This window comes from Lepidothrix coronata, unplaced genomic scaffold, assembly GCF_001604755.1.
Source record: "Lepidothrix coronata isolate B3197 unplaced genomic scaffold, Lepidothrix_coronata-1.0 Scaffold41, whole genome shotgun sequence".
In the NCBI taxonomy this organism is placed as follows: Eukaryota; Metazoa; Chordata; class Aves; order Passeriformes; family Pipridae; genus Lepidothrix; species Lepidothrix coronata.
In genome coordinates this window covers 20443-45619 of record NW_016690221.1, presented here as the reverse complement: position 1 = coordinate 45619, position 25177 = coordinate 20443, and the positions used below count along the sequence as shown (strand labels likewise).

At 45.0% G+C, this 25177-nt stretch overlaps 1 protein-coding gene across 3 annotated transcripts in view; it reads right to left on the bottom strand.

Moving 5' to 3' along the window:
- LOC108496680 (importin subunit alpha-5-like) overlaps positions 1-25138 on the bottom strand; it is a 49478-nt gene extending 24340 nt beyond the window's left edge. For 2 of the 3 annotated variants that reach the window (XM_017813617.1, XM_017813619.1), the window contains exons 1-2: positions 24755-25138; positions 18791-18852 (exon numbers count right to left, since the gene is read on the bottom strand). The gene's annotated coding sequence lies outside the window, so the exon portion shown is untranslated. The remainder of the gene's footprint in view (positions 1-18790; positions 18853-24754) is intronic. The other variant, XM_017813618.1, reaches the window with a different exon arrangement.
- Between the last annotated feature and the right edge of the window lie 39 nt (positions 25139-25177).

Below are 25177 nucleotides of genomic sequence, written 5' to 3'. Positions count from 1 at the left end.
GTTTCCAGGGAATATAGAATGACCTTAAACAACACGCTGATTCTTTTTTTAAACAAACAGATGTGCTATTGAGAGGTGGAGCTGGCACTCACAGCTGCCACAGGGCAGCGGGCCTGGCAGATGGCTGAGCTGTCAGCTGAGGACTAGATCCTGCTTTGTCCAACAGCCCTGCCTTGCCCATGACTTTGGATCCATGGTGGAGCACAGGCACAGACCTCCCAGAGCTTCTGGGAGCCCAGGCACAGCAGCTGCTGCAGCACCTTGTTTGAGGTGTTTATTATTGCTCTGCTCCATCCAGCAAGCTCTGCTGAGGGGTGTGTGTGAAGGGATGGAGCTGAGAGCTGCTTCCCTTCTGCCCTTCCCAGTTGGTCCTCAGCAGGGCTGGAGAGCTTGTCTGCACCCATTTTCCTGAGTATGCAGCAAGGGAATGGGGACAATGAGGGATTTTCTTCCAGTTGCCCAGATTAACATGTTCATCTTCCCTCCAAGAGTGGCTGACAAAGTTACTGAGCTCGTGGGTCTGCAGCCTGGAGAGCTCCAGAGGGGTCATCACCAGGCCCAGGGGAAAAGCAGTGAACAAGCTGGAGCAGAAGGGCATCCTAAGGTACCACAGTGCCAGAACGGAGGAGTTGGCCAGCAGGTCCCTGAAACCCTTTCCAGTAACAATTAATTGAAAACACTGATTATGCAAATGTCTGACCAGTGACGCCACAGTTGAGCATTTTAGCGTACAAAGAACAGCAAGGCTGTTCCACGACTCCCCAACATGTTGCCACTGGCCTTGATTAAAAATATAATCCTTATAGATATTCTGAAAAGGAACAAAACCCCGAAAACTCAAGCCAAGGCTTGTTTCTAGTAACATAAGGCTGTAGGAAAGCTACCTAAAAGGTACATCGGCCAAAGATTAAATGAATTTTTGCTGCCCTTGCTTACGTGTTGCTGGAAGAGCCAGAGCCCCGCAGCTCCTGCAGCTTGTCTCGCCTTTCCTGGTGGATGTGACTCGCCTCTCTGCTGTGCTGTCACGCAGCCATGCTAATGTTTAGCAGCAGGAGCAGTATTTAAGCATATTATCAAACTCCACCAGTTATTCATATACTCCACTGCACAGACACACTGACAGAACATGATCAGAGCATGAATCACAGGCCCTTTGGTCTATCTTTTTTACAGTCAGCAACTATTTCCTTTCTTTGCTACCAAGCAGGTTTTTGAAAGTGGCATTTGACTGTGGCAAAATATGTTCTGATTGTGCCTGGTTCTAGCAGTCTGTAAGCCACATTGTCCTCTCTGCCAGCGTATCAAAGTATGAGCCCAAAAGGTAAAAATATAATCTCTCCACAACATGCTTTCCTTTGGCAGTGCTGCAGAATCATTTATTCAGGGCAAATGGGTTTTCCATGGTAAGGGCCCCCTGTGAGGACTGAGACTCCAGGGAATGCTTTAATGCTATTCCCATGCCAGCATCAACTCGTTTCCTTTCCCTGTACCCACAGAGAGGATTTATCCCTCTTTCTACTCAGGTTAACAATGAGAAATCTGCTTTCTCATGCACTACCAGGCTGTTCTCTGGCTGTATCCAAACAGCCTTTCCTCCCTTGCTCCTTTCCAGGTGTGACACAGCACCACAGGGCAGCTACAAAAGAGCAAGGATCCCACCAAGCAGTGGTGGGGTTGCTCCAGAAATCCAGCGTGGCCCTGCTCTGGGTCCTCCTTGAAGCAGAGGAGGCTGCAGGTGAGCGAACATCACAGGTACAATCAATACTGTCACCTCAATGTGTCAGCACGCAAATGTCATCGGTCCTGCTGCCCAGTGCTTCCCCATCATTCCTTTGTGGAAAGGATTAAACCCGTCAGGTAACAGCCTGTGTCTGCCCCTGCATCCTTCTCTTCCGTGCTCAGAGACAATCTTGCTCCGACCTTGAGGTTTCTGCCCCTCCAGCACCGAGGGGCAGACAGAGCGCGCCGTGTCTGTGCGCTCGGGGAAGGCACCACGAGCCCTGCCGCGGAAACATTCCTGCACAGATGGAAGCGTGAGTGCAGTCCTGGATTAATGACAGGCTACATAATCCCCCCTCTGGCAGTCAGTGGCCTTCTGCTGCCCAGACAAATGTCAGGTTTCGATCAACCAGAAAAACTCGCTGCCTACGAGGATTGTCATCAGCTCGGCCCAGGACTTCGCTGCTGAGAGGTGAATGGGAAAGTTTGGGACACTGCTTGTCAGATTTTGGGCTATCAAATGGACAGGGGTGGATCTTACATCTACTTCCTTCATGTGGATATGGTTATGTTTCCAGCTGTGAAATGCAAATGACTTTATAAAACAGAAGGTTTTCTTCTCTCCAGCCTTGGTATCTCCTGTTAATTTATTCACTCCATCCTTCTTTGTCTCATTCCAGGAGCAGCTGGACTAGCTGATGGCTTCTTTGTACAGCACATCCACTGCGTTGTTCCAAATGGATTCAAACAGTCTGGTACAGCAATCCTCAGGCAAAGCCACACAGTGCCTTCTGCACAAGCTGGGGCTGGCTGAACAGCAAATCTTCCTTCAGGAATGAAAGACGTTGGGTCATCACTTCACCTTACACCCCTTCAAGGGAATGTTAGTCTGAGAGACACTTCCAAGAGCCAGAGCCAGAGCCAGGATATCAAATAAACCTCTCATTTCATGAGAAGCACAAAGAATTAGGAAATACATGCCCTGGTACTAGACAAATTGGGACTGTTACTTATTAGGCTGTGTTGCCTCCTGCAACCCTGTTTTTGCAGGATCAGCTACGGAAACAGTGAGTTGCAGAGAGGAAGAGCAACGTAAGTTTTCACCTATGACCTGTAATAAAGTGGAAGGGCAAGTGATGGAAAACAGGGAATAGCAAACAAATGTGCTATGAATAGGCAGTTACTCCTGTTGTTTGAATTCCAACACCATTACTGAAAGCACGTCTTCCACTTGCAGAGGACAGAGCTCTGCATCCTGTGCAGGGATCATATCCATGGGAAATCAGAGAGGGAGCAGGTAGGAATGCCTGGTTCCATTGCTTCTGCTTCCCCTTCCAAGAACTGTCACAGGTAGGAATATCCACAGGCTTCCTTACACCACTATTTCAGTGCCTGTGGGGCTGGGAAGCTACACTGGAGGAGATTTCCAGCGGTGATGAGGTTCTCTGCACTGTCTCTGTAGCTCTTATATCATTACAGCTCTCTTTCCCTTTTACACACCAAAACCTGAATCCCAGCTTAATCTCTCCAGGGTTTGTGGGCAAGAAGGCAACATCAAAGTTGCTGCTTGGCTCTCCTGACCTGGGGGCAAAGGGGGGGCAGAACTGGATCCAAGAAGGTACCGTTTACTCCCACCCAAGCTGGGCTGACTAAACTGGTGGCAGTTGTGACTCAGCATGTCCTCGGTGGAGATGGAGCTGCAGAATTAGAGTTTCTACAGCAACCCACTTCCTCATGCATATAATGTTCTCTCTTACACACGCTCCCGAAACTGACTTTTAATCAGACAGTTCAGTTAATAAAATGCAAATGAAGTGCACCTTCAGCTACGCGATAAATCTCACTTGCTCTTTACTATTCCTTAGTCAGGCAAAAATCCTACTAACTGATCACTTATCCAATTTAAGACCGGAAAGTGAAATGGAGAGAGATTGTTGTAGTCATCTAATATTAGCAGCATACATCATTAATTTTGCACATATGTTTTTATCATAACATAATGAAAGCAGCTATTGTACCGACCACGCAAAAGGGAACATTCTGTTCTTTGCAGGAACCTAAAATCTGCATTGCCCAACTTTTACAATAATTACACAGTATTCATCCCTCCTCCAGCCTATTCTATCCTTAGATTTCAACTTATGGATGCCTCAATCTCACTTTTAAAGCCAACAGCCACAAGATTACTACTATTATTTTCTGTTACTGAAACTACTGCATTTCCTATCACAGGACAGCACAAGGTATATTTGGGTTTTATCAAGGACAAAACCTCCATCCATGCTGTTGTTTCTAAGCCCCACAGCCCCACACATTCTTGTTGCCACAGGTTAGGCCTGATGGCAATTCAGAGGAATGGCAGAAGTTTCTGCAGCTGCTTTTCTGGGGGAAATTATACATTAGGGTGAGGAAAATAATCTGAGGTTGTCCTGTTCTGCGGAATTAAACAGTGGCAATTACAGGCACTGAGAACCTTGGGATGTCTGGGCAGGGAAGATAAGGGCTGGGAGAGAAAATAACGGCCATGTTCACTTAAAGACACTGAGAGAGCTGGTGACTTTCTTGTTAATTATTGATAGGGCAAGGGGCCTGAATGATTTCTTTCCAAAGCAATGCCAGAAAAGTTAGTAAACCGAGAAAATCCTGAAATCTGAGTCTAAGCCTGCTGCCTCCAGGGAGAGGAAAGAGAGCGTCTTAGAAATTTAAGGCCTGGACTTCCTACTTCTCAAAGCAGCATAGAGAGAAGGCATGAGGATATGAGCATGGGAATACAAGATTTCACTATTCATTAACATTTAAAAGCTGAAACAAAGCTGCTTAGTTCACTTCTCCTGAGCAGGACCACACTGTCGTCACAAAGGGGCAGGTCCAGCTCAGACTCTCTTCACTTACTCCCAGGATGGATAAATCAGTTGGTTTCCTGGTAAGAGAGGAAAGAAAGTGCTGACCACAATATACAATTTTAACATTAACATTAACAAAAATGTTAAAGCCAATTTTCCACATGTGGGTGAAATAAAATCTGCCTTTTAGCTGGGGGCACACCTTCCCAACTCCAGCATGAGCCAAACAAATCTTTGCAGCCTTAGGTAAGAAAAAGCTCTCCAAGGGTTCTGGTCCCATTTGGACTGGTATGAATGTGGACAATGGTAAGAATCATTCTGCATTTATCAGTTCAGAACCTGGCACACAGTCCTGATTTCTGTGCTGGCACACAGATCTGCTCCTGTGCACCATAACAACCTTTCCTAGGAGCTGCATTACTCACAGGAGAGATATGAAACTCTTCTCTAAACAGGCATTTCAGGAAACGCCAGGCCTCCCACTGGTATGCAAAACCCACTATGATCTGATAATAAAATGACCACCTCAGGCCTTTCAGGGACCATTATAATAGAAAAGGCTTGTTTTGGGAACCTCACTGCTTGAAGTCCTTCCAGGTGAAACTTTGCTCAGTGTGGCCCAACGGGAGGAGGAAATGGAGCTGAAGGAATTGGACATGAGAAGCAACATGTCAAAGACTTGGGAGCTCAGAGAACAAGCAGAAGAGCAGAGGAGCTGACAAGACACCCTCAGCCAGGAGAAGGGTGACCTCATCCAACTGCAGGCTGAGTGTTATCCATAGGGGATGGTTAGAGGTTTGGGATTCACCAAGGCAGGGCATTGGCTTCCTCAAATGACTCACAAAAGGCTCCTTTTCAGAATATGGAATGAATAAAGAGCATATGGGGATGATGCATGAGATTTACAGACAGCCTGTAAATCTCATGTATCTTAAATAAAGATAAGTCCTTAGATAACAAAGGAGACTGAAAGCAAAGGAGTTGTTGTCACAAGTCCCAGGTTCTGTTCCTGGCCCACCACAGATGCTCAGCATGAGCTGAGCAAGTCAGTGGCACATTTTTAAAATGCAAACTCTTCTTTAGGGATCTGTGTGTGTACAAACAGATTTTTTTGATGCTTAACTTTAAGAAGCTATGGTCTGAGTCATGGAGATCAACTCCAACAGAGGTATGTTAAAGGAATCTTAGGAAACTCTGCAAAAGAGGCAAAGTCTTGCATTCTTGCAAATATGGAAGTTTGCTGCCATGAGGCAGGAGTTTTAGCAGCCTTTCATAGGATGAACACAGTATTCGTATATGTTATATATATATATATGTAAAATATTGTTATATATTCTTATTCCAGCATGTCATATAACCTGGGATGGATTTAAGTCTTCACTTCACCCTCCTACCTCACAGTAATAGTAATTTCACAGCAATTTTTAGGGATCCCTCTACATAAAGGCATTGGATCTCCTTGACATTCTTTATTAATTAGACCCACTTTTACATGGCAATATTGGTAGGCCTCTACTTATAAAATGCTCCCTCCGTGTAACTCTTTTCCAGCCTTGGGGAACGCTTCTCCTTCTCCTGCACCTGAACTGGTTTTTATTTAATGTAATTGGAGAAGTTTTAAATCTGCACTGGAGCAGCCATGTGGTTGTCTGCTGCTCCTTCTGAAGTCAGTGTTAACTTCCACAGGATGTTAAACTCACAGATGCCTCATATGCCTCAGAATTTATTAACTGAATCTCAGATTCCTTCTAAAGAAACACAAGTTTCCAGTGACATTTTGTCCTGCTGCCGCTAACGGCTCGTGTGATCCACACAAACCTTTTCCTGCCTGCAGGCATTAGACCACAGAGTTCAAACTCAGATCTCTCTGCTCAGAATGACTCAGTCACTAAATGCCAAAAGGAGGAGAGGGCTTTGGAGGGAGCTCATCAGGCAGAAATTCATTTTTCTTTATTCTCTCCCCTTCTCCCAGTCTGGGGAAAGGAAAAAAAACCAACCCATTGTCTACTTGCTTAAATGCTGTGAGACTACATCGTGCTGCACAAAGAGGAAGGGGCTGTGTTTTTCTAGGAGTTAACTCCTGGCAGCACAGTGAAGTGTTGCCAACTCGTGCCACTGCCCAAAAGAGCTGTGTGAACCCTGAGGAAGAGCAGGATGCTCTGGGAAGGGTCACTGCTGGACTGAGTTCCTGTGGGCCTGTTGGAAACACACACGATGTTGTGCTGCTCTCCAGAAGCATCTGGGATGAATCCATTCTTGGGGTTTTCCCTCTGCTGCCAGGGCAGGGTTTAGCTTCTCACACTCTTGGGAAACCATGAGGTGAGGAGAATGAAGTGAGGAGATCAAGGTGAGGAGAACAAGGAGATCAAGAACATCAAACCTGCCACTCGGATGCACGAGGTGAGGTGCAGTTGCCACGGTCTCTATTTTAGATGGCCCTCTTAGGCCTGGTTTTGACATCTTGGGCCCTTCTGATAAACACCCTCTATATGTTTGTTGTGGCTGCCCCATCCCTGGAAGTGTTCAAGGCCAGGCTGGACGGGGCTTGGAGCAACCTGGGAAGGTGTCCCATGGCAGGGAGTTGGAAAAAGATGAGCTTTAAGGTCTCTTCCAACCCAAACCATTCTGGGATTCTGTCATTCCATGTTTGTTACAAAGTTCTTTTTTACACTCATTCCCCCTTTTTCAACTTGCTGGAGGACAACTAGGAACGAGAAGATCCATGGCAAAATGAAAAGGACTTATCATAGCCAACCTCAATGAGATGAAATGAGCCAAACTTGGAAGATGCTCTAAGGAATTTTCATGGTTTAATGCGTCAGTTGGAATGGAATTTCCCAGGATAGACTGTACTGGGTGCAGTTGTGCTATGTTGCAGCTCTGACAGCATCAGCTACACCTGAAAAGTCCCTTGACAATAAATTCACTGGGAAAATTCACAGTCATACCCTGATCTTTTCAGTATTAACCCAATGACAAGCAGAAGTACAGCTCAGTAATTCAGGNAGATTTTGTTTCCTTAAGTCTTTCTCTGACTCATTGTCTGATATTTGTAATTCATCTTCCACGTTCACCCACATATAAAATGTGTACAATCACCAGGAAGTTATGAGCCTTAAATGATTCATGTTTATGTAAGGCCTTCTGATCCTCACACAAAAACTGGTTTAGAATTGCAAAATATTATCACAAATTAGATCTTTATTTTAGTGTCACTATTGACTACTTTAGTGATGGGTCTGCCAGCACTGCTCTGACAAACCTCCTCTTAGAAATTAACTTCCCACAATACAAATATCCAACTCTGTATCATCCAAACCACTAATTTACCTAGTTAACGAGCTAAGCAGCTAAGGCAATGTGCACAATCACTAATAAATACTGGCAAGCTCTGCTAAATCAAATTCTCCACAGGGAGTACAAGCTCCTTGTGCTTCAGAGCAAGGCTACTGGGACACTTAAGTGACAGAAGAAAAGTTAAGTGCTGGTTTTGGTCCTTTAAGAGCTGCAAACAGGCTCAGCTTTCCCTTGTGCTGTGTCTTTATGTGCACACCAATTAATGATGGGGTGAGGAGGAGTTTCCACAAAGGGAAAAGGAGCTTAAGTGCCCTGCCAGTCCCACTGAAAAGACAGGACATTAAATCTCAGCCAAGACTAACCTGTTCACTACAGAGCAAAAATGCTAATTTGGCTCAATCAATGTGCTGTAACATCCTGCCTTCTCCACCACACAGCAGCCAGCTCAGGCAGCTTTTTGGTAAGACTGAGTTGGCATAAAAGATTAATACAGCCCTTTTAAACCTACCCTGGTAAAACTGAGTCTGGAGCCTATCACTCTTTAAAAAAACAGCTGAGATCTAGTATTTATTTTTCCCCAGGTAGTGGCTGGTGTTTTTTCTATGGCAGATGTTGACTTCTCTATGAGCTTGGGAAACCCCTGGGCTTGGAAACATTTGCCTTTTAGCTTCCAGTGAATGAGCAGTTCAGCCAGCTCTGAGATCCAGCTTGTTTTGTGTATTATCCACTCACTGGAAACTCCACTTCCTTTGAAGTCTGTGGAACTTTGTGCTCACTGCAGATCTCCTGCCCTGCTGCCATGGCCAGGGGAAAGGTGATCTGCTGCAGGAACCTGCTCTTCTGCTTGCAGGCAGTCAGCAAAATGTCTGATAAAACCTTTCCATGGACATTTCTGTCCTGCAAGGCACTCTCCCTCTCACTCTGGAAGGAAAGGTGGTAAATCAAACCAGAAATGAGGCCACAGTTCACAGGATGCGCAGTGTTACCATTAGGAATTCAAAGATTTATTTCATCCAACAGTATTTAAATATTTAACCAAACACTCAGCATTTCTACAAAAACATGACCCACAGACCTAGATTGCAGCTATTTCTATGAACAAGCCTCTATTTCCCTCAAGTAGCCAAATCAGCTTGATTATATTCCTGAAGGCCAAATTCCAACACGACACAGGAAGCCAACCATGCTGCAGATAACATCAGTGTCTGCTGAGACACCTGGCCAGGTCTTTCCTGCTTTGTTGGCTCAGTATTCCTAGCTGTAGATCTCTTCCAGGAAAGAAAATCCAGTAGAGCTGATAAACATATAGAAAAGGGAGTGAAGAAATTAAGATTCTTGTTCATGTTTCCACGGATTTCTCTCACATCTCTTGCACACACACACTGCTGTGCTCGTGTGTGTACTCCAGGCCTTGTACATTGAAGAGCTAGAAGAAGACCTGGAAGCTGAGGTTATATTTTGGTAGAATGCTCTGAACACATTCTGATGACTAATACAAACTGATGGTATCAGTAACAAGGAACATTCCCATTTCAATTCACTTTAGAAATGTGAGCTAATTAATCCTCAACCTTATCAGGAGATAGGTCTGTGTTGTTAAGACACCTTGCACAGGTGGGAAGACAGAGGAAAAGGAACTTGTTCAGTGGCACAGAAAGCAGCAATGTCAGTTAAAGCAGAGCAGGGCCATGGGAAGCACAGAGCTGCCAGGGCTGAGATGGCAGAGCTCATGGAGAAGCCCCAGAGTGAAAGCACAGCTGGACAAACAGGTCATGAAAGCAGAGATGGATGAGCCCGGTGCAAGCGTGGAGTCTGTGCAGAAATCCAGGGGGAGAGGCCAGCAGGGAATTCTGGCAGCCATGGGGGAAGCCATGAGCACAAGGCAGGATCCAGCTCTCTGCAGAGGGAGCTGATGATGCCAGGAAGCAGCTGTTGGCAGCTGGTGCTGAACTCTGCCCGTCCCAGCTGATGGAAGAGGCCTCCCCCTCGCAAGGGTCAGCACACTCTGCACTCCCCCGGGCTGTTACAGCCACCCCAGTGCAATCACCAACTGGAATAAACCGAGTTTGCAAGAGAGGGAGGATATTTTGGCCTTTTATGCCTTATTCAGCATCATATGACTGACCTCCCTCTTCCAGCTGAACTCCAATGCTCATGTTCACGAGCTGGAAGATAACCTGGCTGAGCCAAAGCCCAGCCGGCTGCAGGGGAGAAGAGCCAAGCTGAAAATAAAGCCATCAGGCTCCGAGGTAAATTCCTTGACAGCTTTGTGCAATGTTACCTCCCTTGGATCCTCATCTTCCCCTACATTTCTTCCAGCTCTGGCAGCCCTGTCCTTGTCTCCTCTCTGCCCAGTCCTTCTCCTCTTTTTCTCTCCAGTCAGATTGAATTAGTTCCTCTCCTGATTCTTTATGCGGTTTTCCCACAGCTCTCCCAGCTGAGTTGGGAGCACGAGGAAGCTCAGAGCAGGCTTAACCAGACTGTCCACATAAAGATTTCTCTCTCCTTGCAAGCAGGAGGCAGCTGGATGAGGAGCCCAAAGTGCTGGGGAGCACCAACTGCCTGCAGAGGCTGCTGCTGTCATGGGACACGCACTGCCTGCTCTTTTGCATATTGTCCACTTCAGAGTAACAAATCTTCTGTGCTACCTCTCACAAAGGGAACTTAACTCATCCAAATTACTCTCTGGGATTGTCACCAGCTGTTCTTGGAGGGGGTGTAGGGGACATGAGCCCTGTGTGGATATGAAAACAAGATACGGAGTCTCCCATGAGTCAGCAAAGAGCAGGACATACACCCCTCCTGATCCTCAGCCCCCTGTCCATTCACTGTCCATGTCTTGCAGCAGTTTATTTGTACAAATCACAGAAGTTTGGCTCAAAATTATACCAATATTTCATCTCTCTGTCTGACACCTGTGTCTTGGAAATTTCTGCTTATCTCCAAAGAGTAATTCTAGTGCTGCACCTGTATATCACCAGTCTGGCAAGGATTCTGTGTTTAGAACAATCACCAAATGGGTTTGCTGTCATAATTCTTTGAAACACTGAGAGAACACAGTGATGATGACAAGCCAAGTTCTGTTTCCAGTTGTATGAGCTCATTTCAATTCACTGCAGTACAACAGAAAACAGGTACGGAAAAAACCCTTGGCTCCTGAACAGGGAGATACTTTGAAGGCTGAGATGTTTCTGGATGGCCCAGAACTGAGTTGTTCAAGTGGTTCTGGGCAGCCAGGTCAGTGCAGTCACACTTCCAACAGGACAGATCCACAGCAGTGGCTGTGCTACCTCGAGTCCTGCACAGCTGCTGTGAGAGCCCAGCCAAAACCAAGCATAATTTGGATCCAGTGAAAGAGTAGCCTGGGGAAGAGGAGAAGAGCAAAGCTGAGCTGCAGTGCCTGTCTCTAAACTCAATACTGAAGTCACAATCTGGAGGAGTAAATACAGGACTGATGCCACTGAAAGAACCAAAGAGCTGGAGGGAACCAAGTGAACCTTCAGCTTGCAGGGAGTTTGGGACTTAGGGAAGTCTCATTATTTAGTTTGGCTGCTGAGTCACTGCTTATGGATGTGATCTGTTAGGATACATTTTGGTAAGAGAGAGAGAAGGAAAAGGCCTCCAGCCAAGAGAAAGAAAATAATACTTGCAATAACAGAGACTATTGAGACTTAACACTTGTACACTGACAACAGAAAACAAACCCTTCTGATAAAGGCTTGAATTTGTGTAATCTTTCTTTATTTCAACAGGACTTTACTCTTCCAGCAGTCCTACAAAAGCCACTAGAATTTCCTAAGGATAAAGCACCATAGCTCTTTACAGTCTGTTTTCTGAGGCTGCTGCCAGGATTCCACCTTTTCCCTGGGGAAAACAGTGATGGGGCTCTAGGAGATGAGGGATGCCAATCCTACCACCCCTCCCTCCATGAGCAACTCACCAGGATATTTCTGCCCTCCTTCCCTCAGGACAAAGTTGGCTGTGAGGCTCCAGAAGCAGAGACAGCGGAATCAGTCCAAGCCTGGATTGCCAGCATGGGGAAAACTAAGCAGAGGCCTCAGAGCACAGTGGAGAACCTCACTGTTGACCTTGAGATGAAAGAAATCCAGCTATCCAAGAGTGCATCCAGCCCAAGACTGACCACCAAGATCTAAGCCCTGGTGCTGGAGGCCCTGGGAGTCTTTCTGTCAACTCAGGTCGGCTTTGGACTGGTCCCTTATTTCTTAATATTTTAAGATCTCTCTATTAAACGTCAAGTAATCTGTATGGTCATGAGAAGCAAGGCTAAGATTTACCACATCAAGAGAAAACCCAGATGAGAGCCACAGCTAATTCCTGGGAGCACACAGCATGCTTCTCATAAGCTCATTAGCTGACTTCCAGAAACAAGAGTACAGCTAAAGCAAAAGCCCTCCTTTACTGCAAGGCAAGGTATTCATCTCCTTTTAAAGGATAATAATATCCTGCTTTGAACTTTTCAGTGTTGCAGTACTGGTGGGTTGGCCACTGGTTATTAACTACCACACTCAAAGCAGATCTAAACAACACACAGTTTAAACACCACCGACAAACGCTCCTTCATTAAATTAGTATTTCTACTCTTGCTAGTGTTAGTGTAAGAGCATGAATAGTAGTGCAACTGTGGGATATTTGAATAAAAATGTTACTTAAAATAGGCACAAAGGCTGCTCCAAATCCACTGAAGTCCTTGGGTACCTGCCAATGACTGCAGTTGGCTTTAGAACAGATCCCAAGAGCCGAAAATCCCACATACAGCATTACATTACTGGGCTGAAAAAAATCTGTTTCACCATCCTTTTCTTTAATGAAGCAGCTCTTTATTCTATGGTTCCTGTGGCGTGCTTGTCACCATGGTATCTGAACGCATGTGTGGATCATAAGGGTATGTAGAACATTTGTGATTAAAAGCTCCTAGGAAAGAAAAATGTACCTTTATTCTTTCCCTTCATGACAAGCAGTTAGACACAGTCTAAAATAGTCTCGAATAACATCTTGTTTGTAACCGAATCTGCTTTGAAATAGAAGGAGTCACACTGATCAACCCAGGCAATTACCAACAGCACATCTGCACAAGGAACATCTGAAGTGGAAAACATTTGCTCCACAGCAGCATCATTACAACCACAGGAGCAAGGAAGACTATCACACTGCTGGGAACGGGGTGATCTTGTTAAATTCCTAATGGTGAGGAGAGAAAGCCTCGTAAACATTTTAATCACCCATTCAGAGGGACCAAGAGAAACTCTGCCAGTCATTAGAGTGGCTGCCAATTTAACTGTGACTGGCTGGCAGGACACGAAGAGAAGTGAAGTGTGAAGAAAACTTGTGTCCAGTGAATGCTTGGCTTTCTTTTTCCAGGCCAATGCTGCTTGTGCTGCTCTGGACAAGGAGCACAGAGCCTTTGGTAAGATGCCTGCAGAATGGCAATAAAAAGTGCAAAGAGGTGCAGTGAATTCCCAGAAGGAATGCACACAAACTGATAAGTTTGAGCTTAAGGCTGCCTATGAAGAATCCTTGGAATCTATGAGGGAGAAGAACAAGGCCCTTCAGGTTAAGTACTGGTTTGATGTTAAAAAAATTCTGCACATCATAAGCCCCTTGACTCCTAGTGAATGATCTCTGTGGTGTCTTCCAGCACCAATTCCACTTTCCTTATTTCTTGCAGTGCTTTCTGTCTCTGGGGACATTTGGTGCAATAAGACAGAGGCTGCAGTGCCAGTTCTGGCTACCAGAATCCTCTAATTCTGAGCAATTCACTTAGGGGGCTATTAACAACAGCCAGCTTTACCCTGGGAAGAGGACATTCCCTTTAACCTCAGTGGAGAGGATCCAGCATCTTCAGCACTCAGTTCAGAGCAAGTCAGTCAAACTCCTCTCAGTCTCCCTCTTTGCATCCCTTCTCCCCACTGGTTTTACAGGGAGACCACCTGCCTTGGCTCCTTTTTTTCTAAAAAAAAAAAAACAAACTTCTGTAAATTACAAACATTTATCGCTTCCAGGAGGCTGGAAGATGTAAATATTTAGAAGATGCTACAATCTGCTGTCCTTGTGGCCAGGAGAAAACAGTGATGGACACTGGAACAGACCCAGTGTTTTCTGGGCTCTCACCCCCAACCCTTTGCTCCAGCCTCCATCAGCTGGCAGAGAGCCCCACTGTGCTGCAGAGGGATGATGTGGTGTCCTGTTCCCATTTTGTGAGAGCAACCATCTGAAAGGGGGAGAGGGAAAAGCTGGATAAAAACTGGGGAAAAATTCTCTTGATTTAATGGGCTTCATTCTTCCACCTCCATGAGCACATGCAGCTAACAGGGCTCATTCAGAAGTCCAGGATAATATTCAGCAATAAAAGAAAAGGGCAGCTGATTAAAAAGTGACTGAAACCGTTTCATGCTATTTCCAGTCAAAGGATCTGTCTGGTGCACTCGGTAAAGTTCATAGTCCTGAACGAAACCTATCACATGAAATATCCGTTTTCTTCCCTAGAGGAAATTAAGGATCTAATCAATGAGCTGGGGGAGAGGGGGAAGAGCATTCAGGAGCTGCAAAAAGTGAGGCTGGAGATTGAGAAGGATGAACTGCAGGTGGCACTGGAGGAAGCAGAGTCTTCCCGGGTGGTACCAACGCTGCAGATGTGAGAGATGCCTTCCAGCCCGGTGTCTGCTGCCCACATTCCAACAGATGGATTTTTTATGTACAACTGGATGGATTTTGTACACATAATTATGTATAGCATAATTACATTATGTACGTAATAAGGCTGCAGCATGGAGGTTTTAAGTTAGACATTAGGAAAGTTTTAAAACCATTAAGGGGAATTACTCCTTGGACTAGACTGTCTGGGGGCTGTAGATTCTCCCTTACTGGAAGTTAAGTGCAGTCTGGTCACACATCGTCAAGTGGGTCTGGTTTTAGCAGGAGATGATCCAGATTTTAGGCAGCACATTTTTAAGATGACCTCTTGAAAGTTCTCCAGCCCTGCTTTAAAAGAAGGTATTCATGAATGGCTTGGTGTGAAATGCTGGTATCTCGGTTTTAACAGGTTTGAAAAGTTACTGTATTTTTATTACTTGGTGGGCAATAATTTGCTACAAGGGCTGGATCAGACTCAAGATAACAGACTGCTGTACCATATGCTTCACTGGGCTCCACAGAAATAATCACCAGCATGCAATTGAGTCTCTGCAGGCAAGTCTGGAGATTGAAGGGATGGGCAATGCTGAAGCTCTCCGGCTGAAGATGATGGACACTGACCTGACCAGAATGGAAATGCTGCTGGATTGTGCCAGCAGGGACAACGGTGAGCGTGTCATGACCTGAATAAACTACAACAGCATGTCCAGGTAAACTGGAGAGAGTGGAAGCAGGTCCTGGATGGAAAAGCACACCAGCTCTGTTTTATACTTAAGCAACAAAGCAGTAGATTATGTACTCTTGTTTAGACAGACATCATGAACACACCGAGAATTTATATTTGAAAGCCCTGGTTCTCCCACTCACACCAATTTCAATCTGCGCTAGTTACAAGAAACCTTATACAAGAGAAGCATTATTATCAGCTTTTGATAAACTACAAATGTAAGGAACTCTTTGTATGTAATTAAACCAAAAAAAGTTCTGTGTTCAAGAGAAGTTGTGATTGCTGTTTGAACAGGATTGCCAAGGAACAGACTAGAAACGAACAGATATAAAACTAAGGAGCTTCCTTCAGCTCTTCATTGCTAAAATAAAATGAAGTAAATTAGTAAAAGGCTATCTCTTTGTTGGAATAAATACAACTGCTGCCAAAAATCCCATTTTAGTAACTGAAAGACTAACAACAAAGATTCCTTCTCTCTACACACATGTGTATATACATATATATATATATATATATATACACATACACACACTCAAACCTAACTTGTCCTCAGTTACATCAGCCTCGATCAGGAGAAATTCTCTAAAAGTCAGTGTGGCTGCAAGGACAGGCAAACATGATACTGAGACCCAGAGCTGGGGTTTTCGTGGGGTTTGGATTTGAGTTTTGCTTTTTTTAAAAAAAATCTGGCATTACCCTAAAGAACAGCTTTGCAGAGAGACCTCCTACAACTTTCAGCTTCCTCTCCATTATTTACATTAATCTTTCATCTGCTCTCAGGACCTTTGGATCCAAAGGGATGGGGATGTTTGCCAGCATAAGAAGCTCCAGGAGCAGTAAGTGCTGCCTCTGCCCACCTCAGAGAGAGCTGGAAGAAGTGCAAACTGACCTGGAGGGCAGCAAGCACTGGGAAAAACTCCGGGAGCAGGCACAGGTCATGGAGAAAGCCTGGTGAACTCAGTGTCCATGCACAGAGGAAACACAACTATTTATGCAACAGCAACCTGAGAGCTCCTGTGTGTGTGGTTTAACATTACATCTTAACTGTGGGTAAGCAGTGCAGGATTAGGCCAACAATGGATAAATATAACAGTGGTCTATAAAGCAGGTCTGATAACTCTATGGAAAATGAAGAGCTCAGTCTTTAAAGATATTACACTGACAGCAGGATTTTTAAAAAAGCACCATCTTGGCCCAGCTTTGCTCCTAGCAAGGCTTATGAAAAGACTTTTAGCAGATTCAGTGGAAGAGTTAAGACACTGCTGAGGAAAAACCCACCATAAAACGGACAGAGTAAAATTCTGCCTCCATTGAAACTCGAGTTTTATTAGTTGTTTCCATGGTGCTCAGATTTCTTCCCGAGTCTGTAGCCCACAGCGAGATCCCTTTCAGTGAAATTTTCAGCCTCCTTGCATTACAGATTGCAGCATGAAATAACATACCTGCCACTTCATTTTGTGCACAGATTTATGAAGCTACTTTAACATTCACCATTACCCTCTGCAGCGCTTTTCCATAAAGACCACCCATGATAACATTTCCAAGGAGAGGAGTATAACTTCTGGAAAGGACTGATAAATCCAAGAAGCATTTCTCAGCTGCAATTATGGGACATTGGTTATAAAAACTGAGTCGTAAATGTGGCTTTTATTCCAAGAGGATAAAAAATACAACCAAGACATTCCCTTCCAATTGACCAACAATAAAAGGATACACTTTAAGCAGGTGAACTGCTATCTCCATACTAAATTGGGAGTTTAAAACTAATTTGTTATATAAAACCCACACAGCATTGAGCTTGTGCAGCATTCTGAAACACAATGGCACATTTACATGATGTTGTTCTGCTGAAGAGCAGCTTGTGTTACTAGAATGCAATTTTTCTATTAAAGCCTTTGTAGTTCTCCTTCCATAGAGTGCGGCTTTTTCATTATTATTATTTTTACAGCAGCAACAACAACAGCCCTCCAATGATTCATATCAGTAAACAGTAAGCACTAAATGAGCTGTTGGGCTCCAATTTTCCGTGAGATAAAAAGACACATCCACGTCATAAAGTGTGGAGCAGAGACTATGTTTGTGGAGGATGCAATCAAATACAGCTTCAGTCGGTTCTAAAGCCAGCTGCTGCTACTGCAGCAGAGCTTTGAAATAAATAATATTGGTGTATAAACTCAAATCCACACAGAAATTCAGAAAAACAGACTCAGACTCAAGGTCTTCGTAAACAACAGGGTCTGTTTCTGCCTCAGAGGTGTATCATTATTTTAGCTCTCACTTAGCCTGTGAGTAAACACACAGGTCTTAATGCTCTATAATGCAGATCCAGTGGGGATGAATCCCATTTGGCTTAACAGTGCACAGTTCTGTAGAGGAAAAACAAACTATACAGTAAACTGATGCACAAATCATCTCCTTGAGAGCTGAATGGAAGAGGGGAGCAGATGAGACATTCTGGGTCTCTAAGACTGTTTTCTGCCCTCTAAAATCAGTTTGTTTACTATTAAATGAAAGCTGGGGCCTGACCTTCAACACTGTACTAATGAGCACAAGGAAATCATCAGTGAGCACTGAGCAGCTGATGAGAGAGCAAAGAAAGCTGTGGCTGATGCAAGTCACCTCCCCACCCTTCTGCCCTTTATGCTGGCAGCTGGAAACCTTAAGGTATATATTCCATTATTTCTCTCCAGTGCTGATTTGAGAGCACAGTGTTAATAACAGATGTCAGCACTTGCTTTTTGTGATCCTGAAAAGCAGGATGCGTGTTAGCTCACTGATTGCAGCCCGGCAAAATTAATCCACAAAAGAAGAAATTCACTTTCACTCTGCCTCCCTGGTAATCTGCATCACAGATGGCACCCTGAGGAATTCCTCCATTTCCTCTCCATTTGTCCTTTCTTTCCCTTATTACACAACTCCACTCCTCACACCTCTCAGCCCTCCAACAAAGAGTAGGCCGGGTTCCCTCTCCAGCTAGTCAATGGCATTCAGAATTGGCACAGAGGGGAGAGAAGTTGCCAGCACTGAGCAGATTGCTCCTTTGGCACTGTGCTGACAACTGGCACTTCCGAAATATCACAGCGAGCTGGGGGTTTAATGCACAGCATCTCCTCCCAGGCTGAGGCTGAGCCTTCTGCCACCTTTGTGCTTTGTGTTACTGTGTGTTCAGACGATGTCTTCACCCTCCAGCTACACCTCAGCCACCTTCTTTCCACTGAAGGGCAGAAATGAAAGCCTGAAGTGTCATTAGAACCAAAACTATTGACTTAATAACATGTTATTAATTTAATAACACCTTTGACTAGTCCAGTGGTAAAAAACGAGCATCCCACCACTTGGTTTATGGTCCAACCCAGAGTTATCCAAATCAGCTGGGCTTATTCCCATTGATTTCAGTGAACTCTGGATCCATTCTTCAGAAAGGCAGCTTATGATACACAGAAAAATTAAAGATATGGCAAAATTCCCCAGAAGGTGACACACAGATTTTGAATCTACATATGCAGCTTTCCATGATCTGTATAAATAGCTGTGCTCTCAATCTGTTTCATACCTTCCTCACAGCCTTCCTGTGTGGCAAAAGATCTGTGTCAGGAGCGGGATCGTTACGTGCACCTGGAAAAAATTCAGAACAACTATTAAATTGCAATAAAAGACCTCCAAGTCAAGATGGAATGGGCTGAGCAGTTAACCCTGAAAGGAGGGGGAAAACCCCACCATTATGAAACTCCAGGGTAAGAAAAACATGTAAAAATATATTAGAAAGATTATTCCAACAGAGCAGCTATGAAACTCTTTCCTGCACTTGAGCTTTCACATTCAGCACAAATACCTGAAAAGGAACATTTTCATTTAACAACAAACATGTCCCAAAGGGAATGCAGTAATTCAAGGAAATCCAGACTAGGCAGAAAAGCTGCAGGTAGGACACTCTGAACCCACTGGAGCACAAGGGAACTTCAGCACTTTTCACCCCGTGCAGAACTCATCCATCAGGATCTTTATGGTGCCTGAGCAGAGCAGTAACAAGCCACTGGTATCAGCAGCTGATCTACACCCACAAAGGAGAATTTGCAAAGTGTACTGTCACCAGCAGCACGATTTGCCTTTTATTTTTGAACTGCAACTAAACTCTTGAGCATGAGAAGCTTCAAATTCTTGGGGTAGATACCATCTTCCTATTTTTGATCCTCATAATGGCACATCAATTTTCCTTCTGCTCCTCTTCAGTCGAAGGAACTGGAAATAGGGCTGGACCCCAAACAAAACCACCATGTGGAGCCTGAAAATTCTGCAAAGAACAAGAGGTCTCTAAAGGAGCTGGTCTTCCACAAAAGATGGCCACAAAGCCAACCAGTGCATGCAGGAGCCACTGGGAAAGACGCAGAACAAACTGTAAATGAGGAGGCTGCAGGTATTCCCTGCCCTGGCTCGGTGTTTCATCACTTGGGAGCTGCATTTAACAACTCTTACAGGTCCCTTCCAACTTGAGGTGTTCTGTGGTCACACAATGGCACCCTGTGCACACCAGGGGCATTTTGCCTCTCCAAAAAACACACTGGAGGAAGCAGGTATTCAGTTTATACTGACAGCATCTCTAGACATGTAGACTTGGATGCAGCTTTAAAGACAGTCACCTGGAAGTGTGCATCATTCTTTAAAAAGGATTCTTCTCCTCTGTCTTCTTTGCAGCCACTTCCTGTCCTCAAACAGAGTCTTTAACATGTGCACAGACATGAACACACAATTTATAAAATGCCTTTTAACTACCATTCTTCAGGGTCATCCAAGGGCCTCAGTCCTCTTCCTCTGTGTCAGTGCATCAGGAACAGGCAGCAAAGCTGGAGCTCACATGTTTGGATCCACCTGCCATGAATTTATTAGAGCAGAAGAGGGTGTGGGATGGAGATGAGGAAAGCATAGGTGTGTTCTCAACACCAACTGACTCATGCAGTTCCCTGCAAAAGGGAACAGAGATATTCCACAAGTCCCTGTAGGTACTTTTGGAACAGCTAATGGTCAGTACAATGTGTTTTCACTAATGGTAAAACAGAAAGGGAAAAAGAGCAGCATCCTTCTGCTCCCAAAAGGGATGCACATTAAAGGCTAAATCCTTTCCCAAGGGCACCAAAACTCTTAGGAAAAAACCCTGCTCATCCTGGCCTGGTTCCCCAAGACTTTCTGTACACTCCAGCAGTCTAGCAGGGAAGACAGAGCAAAACTACACAAAGCAAGTACCCAATTCCTACACCTTCTCCTTTCTCTGGGGTAAAAAGAAGGGGTAGCACCTCAATGCTTCTAAAGTGATTTATTCCCATAGTAAGAGGTTGGATGGGCATGTGCCTAAACACTCCAGCATTTCTACCTTCTTTCTTAACAAGGTTTTGGAAGGTAAAGAAGATACTAAGGCAACACCACTCCAATGCCCTCTTTTCTTCCAGAGTACTGTGTATGTTGCCAAGAGATGCCCATTGAAACATTGCTGTAGTACAGATCAAAAACCAGGTTTGAGATATCAAACATGGCAAAAAGATTAGAAGATGGAAAACGTGTGAAATGATCTTCAGATAAAAGAATCATCTGTGTGTCAGACCCAAAAGCTTGCAAATAATACCTTGCTAGTATATCTGGAATGATGGAAGACATCCAACACTATGTGAAGGATCTGTGCTAACACAGATTCGGGATTTTTCAATCAAGGATACAAGGTGTGACCTGTGCTGTCTCCTGCAAATAACTCCTCTCATCACTAGCCTTTACTAATAGTCTTATTAAAGCTTATTGTACAGGGAAAACCAAATTTGTTCACAGTGAGAAAGCAGAACACTGTGTTCAGGGCTGAAGCTCAAAATTAAGATGTGAGACATTACAGGGTGCTGCAACACGGGGGGAGAGAGCCCAGAAGGAGCAAATTCAAACAAGCTGGGAGGCAGAAGCAGCTCCTGTGGCAGCACAGTGGGGTACAGGACATGAGACTTTGTTGGTTGTGGGAGAATTACTCCAGAATTGGGAGGGCTGATCTGCAGTGAATGCCTCGAACCAGCCAGGGTTAACAATGCAATGTATGATTTTGCTGCCATAATCTACCAAAAAAAAAAAAAAGGTGATGAACAGTGCTGCTGTTTCATTTCTAGTGAATGATTTTCTGTAGGAGCTGGAGTAAAACACTGCTGTCATCCAAACACCCTGCTGTTGTTCACCAAGCCCTGCCTGGACAACTGGAACAAATGCATTTAGGCACAGAACCTCTGAAAAGCAAGATAACGGTGTGCAGATGCTGCCAGATGTCAGACACTTCCCACTCTGCTCTGAAGGTGGTCATTTAGAGCCTGAGCCTGGTGGTCTGCAGCCTGAGCATGCAGACTCCTACCTGCTTCACCACAAATCTCCTCTGGCAGCAGGGGAAAAGCAGTCAGGATCAAGCTTGTCATTCCCTAGAAAGCCAGAATGCAAAAAGACTGCGCAGTAGAGGTTCTTTTAGAGAGATTATTTACAAGACAGCAGGTTCAGATTAGATATTAGGAAAAAACTCTTCCCTGTGAGGGTGGGGAGGCCCTGGCACAGGTTGCCCAGAGAAGCTGTGGCTGCCCCATCCCTGAAGTGTCCAAAGCCAGGTGGGATGGGGCTTGGAGCAACCTGGGCTAGTGGAAGGTGTCCCTGCCCATGGCAGGGGGTGGAATGAGATGAGCTTTAAGGTCCCTTCCAAGCCAAATCACTCTGTGATTCTATGAGAAGTTTGGCAACACTGCAGACAGTGGGAGCCTCTTCCCTGTTTCTCGTTCTCTATTATGACCATTAGACACATCCCATATAAAGTTAAAGGAGGAGCTGGCAAGGGGAACACAGTATTAAGTAGCAAAAAGAAGAGGACATTTAGATACACAGTCATTCCCTGCTTAAACCCCCCAGATTTCCAGTCATTTAAATCATCAGTAACTTTATCTGATCTTGAGACAATGTTCTTGACAATTCAAGAATATTAGTGATGAAAACCAACTCTGACAAATTACTGTGATTTACATGGCAGTTCTAGAGAGGCAGGGAACATGGAGAAAAATTACATTTGTTGCCTCTTCCTTTTAAAGATTAGCATGATATGACACTGTGCTAAAAACTGCTGTATTTTCACACACTGGGGCTAACAAGGCACATCTAGAACGCCTCTCAAAGCAAGACTTTTCATCAGCAATTACCTCTATGTGTATCTGACAGCCTGCTTTCCAAAAGATCTCTTTTTGACAAGCTGTTACTCTTTTGCTGCATGAGGGTGTCCCGGGTCAAATCTTTTTCATATATACCTTAAGGTCAGATTGCATCTAAATCACTTTCACTAAGACCAGCACAGCCTTGCTTCTGAGGCCTTAATCTCAAAAACATCAACATCCTTCCTGGATTAAGCACAGCATAATTGAATCAGCTCTACAGCAGGAGCAATGGTGGAAAGTTCTTTGGAAAGGCTTCACTGGAGACAAGGTCTTAGCTTTTAATGCTTCAAAGCCCCGCAGAGTTCCTCGCTTAGATACCTTCCCTCCATCTGCTGAAAATCATTTTGTAAACATGTAAAACCGTACTTAAAACGTAATTTTGTTCCTGTTACATAATTCCCCTCGGCCCAGTTGCGTGTCTTTAATCCGTGCAGCTGATCTGGTTTTATGGTTAAGCCAATAAGGGCTGCAATGATTACACATCTCACAGTCCCAGGACCACAGTGCCACGGGCACAGACCCCCGCCTCGCCTCCTTCCTGAACGCAAGACCTCGTACTGCACTTCTGCCACTCTGACAAATATTTCAGATCCATTCTTAAAAACCTGTAGGAGCAGCCCTACATCCTGTCAAGTCAGTTCCTAACACAGGGCTTGACTACTTCAAAGGAATCACTGAAGATTTTTTTCCCCTGTAGCCCAGATCTGCCTTGCTGTTATCTCAGCTTATGACTTTTCACCCTACCCCTGTAGACATAAGAGGACAAATTGTTCCTTTCCTCAGAGCTGCACCCTTTTATCTGTTTGAAGACTACACACATCTTCCCTCAGCCCTCTGTCCTCTCAACAGGCTCAGCAGAAGTCATGTGTTCAAAGACTCTGATCATTATTGACACCTTTTTCTCCAAATTATCCCTGTTTCTCTGGTGCACAGCCCAGGACTGGCCATGCTCTTCTAACACAGCTCAGCAGAGCAGGATTCCTGTGTTTATCACTTGTATTTTCTTACCTACACGGACCTGCATGGTGTTTGCCCCTTCTGCAACAAGATATTTTGGATTCCTGTTCAGCTTTTGACCCGTGGTCCCTCCATCCTTTCCTGCAGCACAGCCAGCTGCCCTATTCCCTGTTGGGTACCTCTGAAGTTGGTGGTGTTGAAATGCACCTGCTGCTCAACCACATCCTATTTTTTCCACAGAGCTCCTATTCTGAATACTAGTTCTACCACTGTGTTTATTCTGAACTTGATGTCATCTTCAAATGCAGTAATTGCATTATTTCATCACAGATGACTAATGTACAGGTACAAGCACTGATATCAAGTACTTTTTCCCTCAACCTGTTTTGCAACTCCTTCAGAGTGGTATCATCTAGACTTGTTTCCCAGTTTATTATTAGAATATCTTGCAAGCCAGTGTCAGAAGCTCTACTAAAAATCAAGATATATGACATACACTGCTTTGCCCTTATCTGCAATCCTTGTTATGCTGCCAGAAGAGGAAATTAGATTGGCTCAATTCATTCACTACAAAGCCATACTGGCCAGAATTCACCTTCTTTTTTGCCTTCGAGATGCTTATAGATTGTTTATTTTCTCTCAAACTCAAAATTAAACTCACTACTCTATTGCTTCTCAGTATATCTGGGAGTCACTTATCTCTCCCCATTCCCCCAGACTTTTTGTTTGTTGTTGCTGTATTTGAGCTCACAAAATCTCACAGGTGATGGAGTTTGAAGGAGCCAAAAAACGAGACCCCAAAGAGGAGGCAGCTCCTCAAGGGGATTAAGAGCAGGGAAAAGTGTTGCTAATGAAATTCTTTTAATATTCCAGCATTGAACCGGAGAATCATGGAATTATTTGTGTTGGAAGGGACCTTAAGGATTGTCCAGTATCAAGCCCCTGCCATGGGCAGGGACACCTTCCACTAGCCCAGGTTGCTCCAAACCCTGTCCAACCTGGCCTTGGACACTTGCAGGGATGGGGCAGCCCCAGCTTCTCTGGGCAACCTGTGCCAGGGCCTCCCCATCCTCAGAGGAAGAATTTCTCCCCAATATCCCATCTAACCCTGCCTTCTGTCAGTGTGAAGCCATTCCCCCTTGTCCTGTCACTCCAGGCCCTTGTCCCAAGTCCCTCTCCAGCTCTTGGAGCCCCTTTAGGCACTGGAAACGGCTCCAAGGACCTCCCTGGGGCCCTCTCTTCTAGTGTATATATATTGCTGGCATCTCTGTATTTTGCGAGTCATCTACTGGAAACTATTAATAATCACACCTTTTTTTTTTTTTCCTCAGAGAAACAACCTAGGGCAGACCTACCTGCCTGTATTTTTTTCCCCTCCTTGTCCTCCAGGCTGATCACAGTAACAGACCTGACAGGAGGCTGTACTGAGGTGGGGGCCAGGCTCTTCTACCGTGTCTACAGGGACGACTGGAGGAAATGGCCTCAATCGGAGGCACGGGAGATTCAGATATCACAAAAAAATTTTTTTTTCACAGTCCAAGTGGCCACACATCGGAACGGGCTGCCCGAGGTGGGTGGCGGGGCCATCACCCCTGCAGGTGTTTAGGAGGCGTGTGTGGATCCGGCGCTGGGCGACGACGCGGTTTAGGGATCACAGCGGTGGTTAGCGCGCTGACAGTTGGACTTTACGATTTTAAAAAGGTCTCTCCCCACCCCGACAGTTCCGCGATATTTTTATGACTCGCCCCGCCCGCCCCTCCCTGAGGGGCCGCGCAGGC